The sequence below is a fragment of the Tupaia chinensis genome, unplaced genomic scaffold (genome assembly GCF_000334495.1).
Source record: "Tupaia chinensis unplaced genomic scaffold, TupChi_1.0 Scaffold141490_1, whole genome shotgun sequence".
In the NCBI taxonomy this organism is placed as follows: domain Eukaryota; kingdom Metazoa; phylum Chordata; class Mammalia; order Scandentia; family Tupaiidae; genus Tupaia; species Tupaia belangeri.
Window position 1 is genome coordinate 2,262,919 of NW_006201352.1, and position 9,637 is coordinate 2,272,555.

Below are 9,637 nucleotides of genomic sequence, written 5' to 3' on the forward strand. Positions count from 1 at the left end.
TGGTCAGGGTAAAGGGGAGCGGTCGGGGGATTTTGGAGAAATCTTGCTACAAATATGTATGGGAAAACTATGTAATTCTTTTATAGTAATATATCGGGGAGTCAGAGGGGGGTCACTTCCCAGCAAGGCTATCACAGTCCCGGAGCGAATAGCAGGCGGCCTTGCCGACAAGCTAAGTGACCCAAGCTTGTTCCATGGTCGGGGGGCGTACAGTCGCGGCCTTGCCAGCTCACTGAACCGACCGGAAGCGATGCTCAAAGGTCAAGGGGCTCAGACGGGTCCTGGAGCCCCGCCGGGTCGGACTCCTCCAATACACATTATCATCAACAGATAATCATTCATTTCTGTGCCCCATAAATGTCTTACCTCTCTATTTTCTCTTTAGTTCCTTTCATCTCACTCTTCCTCTCTCCGCACTCTCTTCCAATATTATCTCCAATACCTGTAACCATTTCCCATCCTTCTGTATCCTCTAATCTTTCAGTTTCTGCCATAGAGTGTGGATAGTTGGTATATATAAAGTGGAGACATACAATGTCTCTCTTTCATAACCTGGCTTGCTTCACTCCATATTCTTCCATATTCATCTACTTTATATCAAATGCCAGGCTCTTGTTGTTTTTTATGGCTGAGTAGCATTTCATAGCATATATGTGCCACACTTTTTTCCATCCATTCATCTGTTCATGGACATTTGGGCTGGTTCCATATCTTAGCAACTGTGAATAATACCACAACAAACATGGATGTGTAAGCACTTTTCTGACTGAGCATTCTCCTATCTCTTTGGTAGATACTCAGGAGTGGAATTGCTAGATCATGTGGTAGTTCTATTTGTAGACATTTGAGGAACCTCCATATTGTTCTCCACAGTGGCTGGACTAATTATATTCCCACCAACAGTGTGTGAGTTCCCTTTTCACCACAGCCTCACCGGAATTTATTTGTGTTGTTTTATTTTGTTATCTTAGCCATTCTGATTGGGGTTAGGCGGTATCACATTGTGGTTTTGATTTGTACGTCTTTTGTGATAAAAAATGTTGAACAGTTTTTCATATGCTTTTTGGCTGTTCATATGCCTTCCTTAGAGAGTTGTCTATAGCAAGTTCAGTGATAAATTTTAAAGAGTATTAATTGTCTTAGGTAAACAGAGAATCCAAAGCCCTTTTGGATAAGGGACTATATAAGTGAACTTTTCTATAGTGTATTCTATTTTTGAAATTTTATCCCCAGTTTCACATCCTGACTGTGTAAAATGTACTGATTCTAACTCTATGCTTCCAGTTAAAACATTGTTATCCACAAAAACTTACAAAAGCCTTTTTAAAAATCGATGTATCATTTGAATTTGACATATTTAACATGAAGTAGTTTTTCTATTAGTGATTCATCATTTATTTCTTCACATCATTAAAGTTTCCATATTTACTCATTAGCCAATTAAACTCCCCCTCCTCTTCCTCTTCCTCTTCACATACAGACTTGTAAGATCCTAGTGGTCAAGAACGGAGCGGTTCCTTACCTACTTTAACAAGATAGGTTTTCTTTTGCTATTAATGCTACTAGCAGCTCCCAAAAGAGAAAAAAATCATCAGACCAATGCAGTGGTTTCATTTTATCTTAAATTAATATGTAAGTATGTGACACCTGGGTTCATCTGGCTAGCTAGAGAGCCAAAGAAACATAAATTACCCCCGAGAGATCCAAAGAGGCCAGACATGTGGCTTATCTCTGCTTTCTACAGCTTCTCAGCACGCTTTAATGCAAAGAGAGTTCCAAATCATTTGCGGAACAGGTACAACCTGTACCTCAGTGAGTTAGGCTATCATTTATGTGTGGCTGTCATTACTCATTCAATAATGAATTGATATAATAAAAACTAACTCACATCTGCTGGGAACTTGCTCTGTGTCAGTCTCTGAAGAAAACATCACTTTTGTTTTTTAAACTCATTATGGGACAGAAGTTGTTATTATTCTGAGGAATCCGAGACTTACTCAGAAGTTAATGAAAAACAGCCAACAAAGGTAACCAGATCACTGTTACCTCAACATTTTTTTAAACCATTGTAATGTATTGAGCATCTACTTCTAGAACAGCTCCATGCTAATCCCAAGAATTTGGGACCTACTTAATCATGTCCCTGCCCTCAAAGAGCTCACAGCCTAGTGAGGAAGAAGAGTGGGTACACCATTAATTAAAATCCAACATGATAAATGCTGCAAGGGAGGAATGGTTTGGTGAGAATTCAGAACAGAAGTACATGACCAAAAGGAGGGAAAAGAAGAGAACAGAGGAATAGCAATGGATTTGGTGAACATTTCATGAGACAGGATGTAAAACTTGATGAAGGTCTTAAAGTGTGAATATGAACTCATGAGTATGAAAAACAGGGTAAAAATTATTAGGCAAATCACAGAAAATTAAAAATAAAGCATGCACTATTCTTCGAAGTTGACATAACAGCCATAATAAGGACAGTGGCCAGATGTGAGGTTATAAGGGGGGTAGGAGCCTATTTTGGGACATATTTAAAGATGGTGAACTTTATTCTATAGTAAATAGAAAACCTTGGAATGATTTTAAGCAAGTAATTTGAACATGTGAATTATAAAACAATAATATTAGATGGCACTTATAGAACATATACTATATGCTCAATAAACATAAACATAATTTCATTTTTCCCTTCAAAATAACATTATGTAGAAGATATTGTTGGGATCAGCAGGTGGAATGGTGATTAGGATGCTGGACCTCCATGCGGTCGAACACTGTTTGAGTCCTGGACCTGGTAGCTTCAAACTCACGCCAAGCGCATGTGTGTACATGACCAAGATTCTGAAAGAAGAATGGAAGAGAAGGGGCTGTGGCATGGCCATCTCCCTAGGGGGTGATTTATCACTTTCTGTCTCTCTATCTCTTCAGTGAGTACGCACACGCTATAGCACAAATCTCTATTTTTAAAAATGCTGTGTTTTTGTTTTGCAGAGGAGCCTGAGATATAATAAGACAATAAGAGGTAAGATAGCTTCCTCAAGGCCATTGTGCCAGTAAACATGGGCACTGAGGTTCACTCACAGGCCTGAATCATAACTATATTCATTTCACTTGTTCTCCTGACTTAGAAAGGTCTCTCCAAGCAGATTGAGGGGCATTAGACTGGAGGGAGCAGATGTGCAAGTGGGCTGGCATGAATCCAGGCAGAGGAAGAAAAGGACCAGAAGAAAGGATAGAGTGAATGGTAGAGAGTAAGTTCCTGGAAGGGAAAAATGATAAGGCATGGGGACCAATCAATGACCAAAAACAAAGGCTGACAGAGAGGATTGAGTCTTGATGACTCCAGGCTTCTGACTGTGCAACTGAGCAGATCATTAGCTGAGACTGAGAACTTAGGAGAAAGGATAGTTTGAGAGGGAAGGATTTGGTTTGTACAGGTGAAGTTTGCAGCGTCCATGAGATCTTCAGTTGAAGGTGTCCAGAGCAGCTGGCTGCATAGAGCTGGCCATCCTGTCAGCTGGGATGTGAAAGCCAGAGACATCATCTTGCCATGAAGAAAGTATTGGTGTGTAGGAAACCTGGGTCCCCCTGACTGGGTCATATATTATATAATTCCTTCCCCAATGGCCCTTGGCTTCTTCATCTATAAGATGCAGAGGAAGGACATTACCTTAAATAATACTGAATTACTGAATTCCCTTCTATAATTCAGTAATTCAATGTTACCAATCAAGAAAGGAGCAATTACCTGTAAAAACAGATTCTGGAAGCCTGTCAGCTCATGGGCTAGATGTTGAATAGCATTTTACACTCCACTGCAGCAATCAAATGCTTCAGCAATATTCATAGAACTAAAGCAGCAGGCTGATAATTATAATGTAAGAGGTTATTGGGGATTCTTTACATATTTTTAGTCTAATGAGGAAGTAGACTCCACATGGTTAGCGTCAGGTGGCGAATCCCACCAAATGCATATTTACATTTATGAGGGGGGAGAAAGGCAATCTCTTTCATTCATTTCCCTATGTTTCTGCTTTGGGGGAAAGCCAATTATGTGATGCCTTGATGCCACTTTGAGTCAAAATTCACTATCCATTTTAAACTCCATGGCAGAGTTGCTCACCTCCTGGAAGACCTGGTTAGTAGGAGGTGAGGCTGATCTCTCCATGCCACTGGGCCATGCTGGGGAGCAGCCAAAGGTTTCATGGTGCCTTCTGTCCACCCGGTGTATCCATAGGCTCACGAGTAACTAGAGTACCCAACACTGTGATAAACCCTTGTGAGGTAGAAGGGAAAAAACAAGGCAGTCAGAATATGTGAGACAAGAGCCAGTTTCCATAGGATTTTAAATCACTTTTTTATTACTGAGCACATTAAGGGCAAAAACCACTTAATTTATTTTTCTTTTGGGTTATGTTGAAACCCTAATTTTCTCAATGTGAAGTTCCTGGATCTTCATAAATGTTCTTGATTTTGTTTCCAATTGAATTAGCACATTGAACACATTGAGTATAGAAATATTTTGGAATATGAAACATATAAAGTGTATAATTATATATAATGACTTATGATTTTTACTTTTAACACATACGTAAACATGGTATATTTGGTGGAAAATGGTCAGACTTAGCAAGAGATTGAGCTGGGTTTTGACTGTCATTCTGGATGCCCCGGGAGAATGGAAGAGGCCCGGCTTCAGATGATACTCTGAGCCTTAGTAGTTGTCTCATATTGGGCATGGGACTTAGCCTCCCCAAGTTTCAGCTTCCTGAAATGTAAATAGTAGTGCTTACCTCACACTGAGGGTAAAATAAAATAAAGCAGTTAAGACTCCACACAGCCTCTGGTATCTAATGGTGCTCTGAAAATGTTAACTTTTCTGAGAAATACATAGCCCATGTAAAGAATCATGAAGAGTTTCTGGCACAAGGTAGCTCAACTAGTGGTTACATTAGTATCACACCTACTGGTGATGTCAATGAAGCCACTGTAAATAATAATGATGAATGGCTAGCTATATTGCACCCTGGGTTACAGTTATAAGAGTGCATTCAGCTCCAATTTTTTCCACTATCTCCACAGCACTCAACATGTCTTGAGCCTCTCTGTGCCTCAGTTTCTTCATCTGTGGCCTAGGGTACTCCAAGAACGTGAGAGGGGAGGTGTGAAGGAATATTGGTGCCCTACAAGGCTCTACACAATGCCATATACATGAAGACAGTTGCATTGGCATTTCCAGTGGCTGATAAATTCAGCGTTGGCCAGTTTCCCCACAAGGGTACTGGAAGACATTTTAGTTGGTTTTTGTCTGGGAGACCTCGGGAAATCCAAGCAGGAAGCACCCAGACCTTGGACCCCAGACAGTCTTTCTGGGTATGACCATAGCCTACTTAACTACCTGCTTCACTAGTTTTTTCTAGTTCCTGCAAGCCAGAGCTCCCCTCTCATGGGTGCATGTATACATTGTGCCCCAGGGATCCATGGTCCTAGGCTTGAAGATGCTAGCCAGGCTGTTTTGGTTCCTTCATCAGCAAGATTCATGGGCAACTAGATCAAATGTTACATAGAGATGAATTAATACTTGTTCAGTTTGGGCCAGCCCCAAGGCCCAGTGGTTAAGAGAACAAATTCCCACCTGGACAACAGTGTTCAAATCCTAACCCTAGTGGCTTGAGAAACACGCCAAGTTTGTATGTTTGCGTATGTGGTGGGGCAGGGGTAAAAATGCTGACAAGATGGAGAAATGGAGAAGGGATTGCAGCATGACCATGCCCTCCTGGGTAGTGTTTTCTCCCACTACCTCTGTGGCAATTTTTTAAAAATGAAAAAAATATATATCCTTTTAAATTCTTAAAGTAAGACTTGACACTTGGCAGATGCTCCTTTGAGATTAGTTATTTCTATTAGCAATGAATAAAGAGCTTAGAACAGTGTTTGCTATCTATATTATGATGGTTCATTTATTTAGTCAGTCAATAAATAAATGCATGTCACCTTTATGCCAGGCAAAACATAGGGCACCAGGAACAATGTGATAGTTCCTGCCCTCCAGGAGCCTGGAGACTAGAGGGAAGACAGAGAAATGAACAAAAATGCAGCAGGAGGTAAAGAAAGCATGGGAGTACAGAGAAAGCCCCTAGCCTAGTCTGCAGGGAGAATAGCAAGAATGTCATAATAGCAGATGTATGTTCTAAGGGGTAAATGGCACTTGTAAAGAAGCTTGTCTGGCACATTGTAGGTTCCTGGAAGACAAAATCTGGAACTGCATCTTTCATGAGATAGTCAAGTAAACTAGGAAAGAGAGACAGGGACAGAGACAAGGTGTTCCAAGGACAGCATTTGGCATGAGCAGGTGCTCCAAGATTCCTGAATCAAGTCAAATAAATTTGTGAGCCAAGCCTGCTATTGATTCAGGCTCTTTCTGAGAGTAATCAAAGTACAGGAGCACACAAAAGGCTCTGAGAAGTCAGGCAGGAAAGAATATGGTTGAACCTCATCGATCCCCAGGCATGGTTAGCATCACAATCCTTTTCCCTCCCCTATCCATATCCTTTAGCCTAGCAGTGAGCTGGTGGCATTCCAAGGAACACAGTTTGTGAAACACCCATCATGATAAGATCTTTCAGCCTACTGCTGTATTGTTTTGGTTTCCCTGTCAGCTGCAAGAAGGACAAGTGAAAGAAGAACCACGAGAAGGACAGGGGAGAGAAGGAGACTCTAGGGGCCAGAGGACTGGTTTGGAAGCTATTGCAGGAGACTAGGAGAAAAGGATGGGGATTCAGAGCAAAGGAAGGGGCAGGGACCAGAGCTACTAAGGGGGTGGGGTCACCTAGAACTGACAGTAGGCTATCATTGTTTCAAGAGTCAGCACCACAGTTCTAGATTTGACCCCCATAGTAAAGTTTGTCTTCCTCCTCAAGCCCCATGGCCACTTTTAACAAGGAAGGGACAACAATACACTGGTTTCCAGGGACCATCCATCTCTGCCATGCTGGCATCCCAAGATACTTTGAGCTATTTCTACTTCTGAGGTACATGATGAGCTCAATGAGCTACACTGCACCAAGGGTGAAAGAACCAATGGACATGAATTTATTAAGTACCTACTGTGTGCTTGGATGAGTGTCCAGCCCTGGGAGAGAAGGAAGGAGGGCAGGAGGGTGCATCAGAGCACAAGTCACCAGGTAACCCAGTCACTCCTGGCCATCACATAATATAGGGGAAAGGACATTGGGGTGAGAAAATTGACCTGAACCTGGTGGCTTGAAACTCACACTGGGCATGTGTGTGTACGCCCAAATCCTGGGAGGAGAATGGAGAAGGGATTGTGGTGTGGCCATCCCCCTGGGAGTGAATTCTCACTTTCCTTCTCACTGTCTGTCTCTCTCTCTTTCTCTCTTTTTCCACATGCACCTGAAGGCAAAAATCTCTGGAAAAAAAATCAAGGTGTCTATGGGGCCTTGTGCCTTTGTCCTTCCTGCCTATCCCAGCTTCTGGTGGCTGCAGGTGCTCCTCAGCTTATGGGTGAAGCCCTCCATGTTCTGCCTGTGTCTTTGTATGGCCTTCTCTGAGTCTCAGATCTCCCTCCTCTTTCTCTTATAAAGATATCAGTCAGTAGGTTTAGAGTCCAGCATCATTTTACTTGAAATCTTTCACTTAATGACATCTTCAAAGACCCTGTTTCAAGCTTTGGCCCATTCACAGATACTGGGGGTTAGGAATTAGGTGTATCTGTTTTGGAGGTTCATACAAAAATGAAGTGGGCCACCTTTCAGCCCACTGCACCCTCTGCTTGCCTCTTCTTCATCTGGGAGATGTAGATCATCATAGCGACTTATCTCATTGGGTGAATTAAGAGTTAATGCATAAAATCCTTAGTAAAGCACCTCACAAGTCACGGCTGCTACTACTCATTCGTCAGTATATGAAAGGATGTTGTTAAGTTCGTTCTCAGGCCTGTCCTGCAGCTCTAAACTTGTGTGATCTCCTTTGTCTCAGCACTATGATTCTGGGCCACCAAAGCAGTCATTTCGGTGGCAAAGAGATGATGACATAAATATTACTTATGTTCTTAAATCACCCCCTCATGTGCAGGGGAGGAGGGAATGTCACCTTCTCTATAACTGCAGACATTCGTCACTTGATGGGTCATGACAGCCAGAACAGAATCACTTAGTTGCTGCCTCTACCCTGAATTCTGAATAGGCTCTAGGCTGCCGGACGTGACAAGGATTTATGGAACACATCTCCGTACCAACTATTTTGCACTCATGGTGCATCCTGCACTGTTGGAGTTCATGGGTGAGGCCAGCAGCTGCCAAGGCCCTAGGGTGCACAGACAAGCACAATGTGACTCCTTCCTGGAGCCCTCAGGACACAGGCCAGAAGGCTAGCACACACATTTTGGTGTCGGGAAGGAAGTCCCTCTAGGTTTGTGCTCAGCCATGGGCTTAGTAGTGAGATCTAGAATAGCACAGCTCAGTGCCTAGCACATGCTAGGACATCATTAAATATATGCTGAGCCAATGCTTAATGAACAAGTACAATCCCCGACTTTGGAATGAGGTTGGTCTAAGACAGATAGGAAGAAACAGACAAAAAGATGCTACAAATACAAAACTCACAGGATTTGGAGACTGAGAGACCATGAGGCTGAGGGTGTTTAGGATGACCCCCAGGTTTCTGGGTTGGGTGACTGAGTGGATGGTAGGATAGCTAAGCATAAAAGGAGACGGAGGTTTGTGTGGCAGCTCAACTCCTACTAACAACGCTTAATGTTTGCGAACACCTCCTGCAGACGAAGCTTCCAGCAGAGCTCTGGTGTGTATTATCTTACTTAATCCTCACAACAACCTGGTGAGTCATTATTATCATCCACATTTTACAAAACTAGAGCACAGAGAGGTTATGTAACTTGTTGAAGCACTCCAGCTACACTGATGATCTTCCTGTTTCCTAAAATACCATGTTCATTCCTTTGTAAGAGTCAAATAATTTAAGGGTCAACCACTTACTTGTATCATTTTTTGATGTGGTACTGAGTATGTTTCTGCACTTATAGAAAGACTGATACAAGCATTTTTTTCTAGTTGCCATAGGATGCACTCACTTACCAGAGAAAGACAGAGAGAGAGAGAGAAAAGGGGAAAGCTTCTCCCCAGTGGGGCATGGTCATGCCACAATTGCTTCTCTATCTTTACATTCTGTCAGGATTTGGGGCATGCACATACATGCCCCAGTTATTTTTTTTTCCCCCAGGTTTTTGCCATAAGCCATGTATACTTATTGGAGAGAGACAGGGAAAGATAGAATAAGGGAAAGTAAAAAAAAATCACCCCTGGAAGGGGTGAGGGGATGGCCACACCACCATCCCTTCTCCATTCTTCTCTTGGGATTTGGGGTGTGCATGCACATGCGCCTGGTGTAATTCTCAAGTCACCAGGCCTGGGACTCAAGCCACAGTCTGCATGTGGGAATCCAGTGCCCTAACTATCACAGCATCTGCTGTCCCCCACGCCCTACAGTGTGTTTTTCATGCCCCCAGGGCTATGGTTGTCCATGTGGGATCTAGCTCCCTTAACCACTAGGCTATGGAGCAAGCCCAATTACAAGCCTAATTTCCCACACAGGTTCAGCA

The 9,637-nt window shown here is 42.7% G+C and overlaps 1 protein-coding gene across 1 annotated transcript in view; it reads left to right on the forward strand.

Moving 5' to 3' along the window:
• The window catches only part of STK32B (serine/threonine kinase 32B), a 429,527-nt gene that overhangs the window by 372,725 nt on the left and 47,165 nt on the right, over window positions 1–9,637 (forward strand). The window lies entirely within an intron of this gene.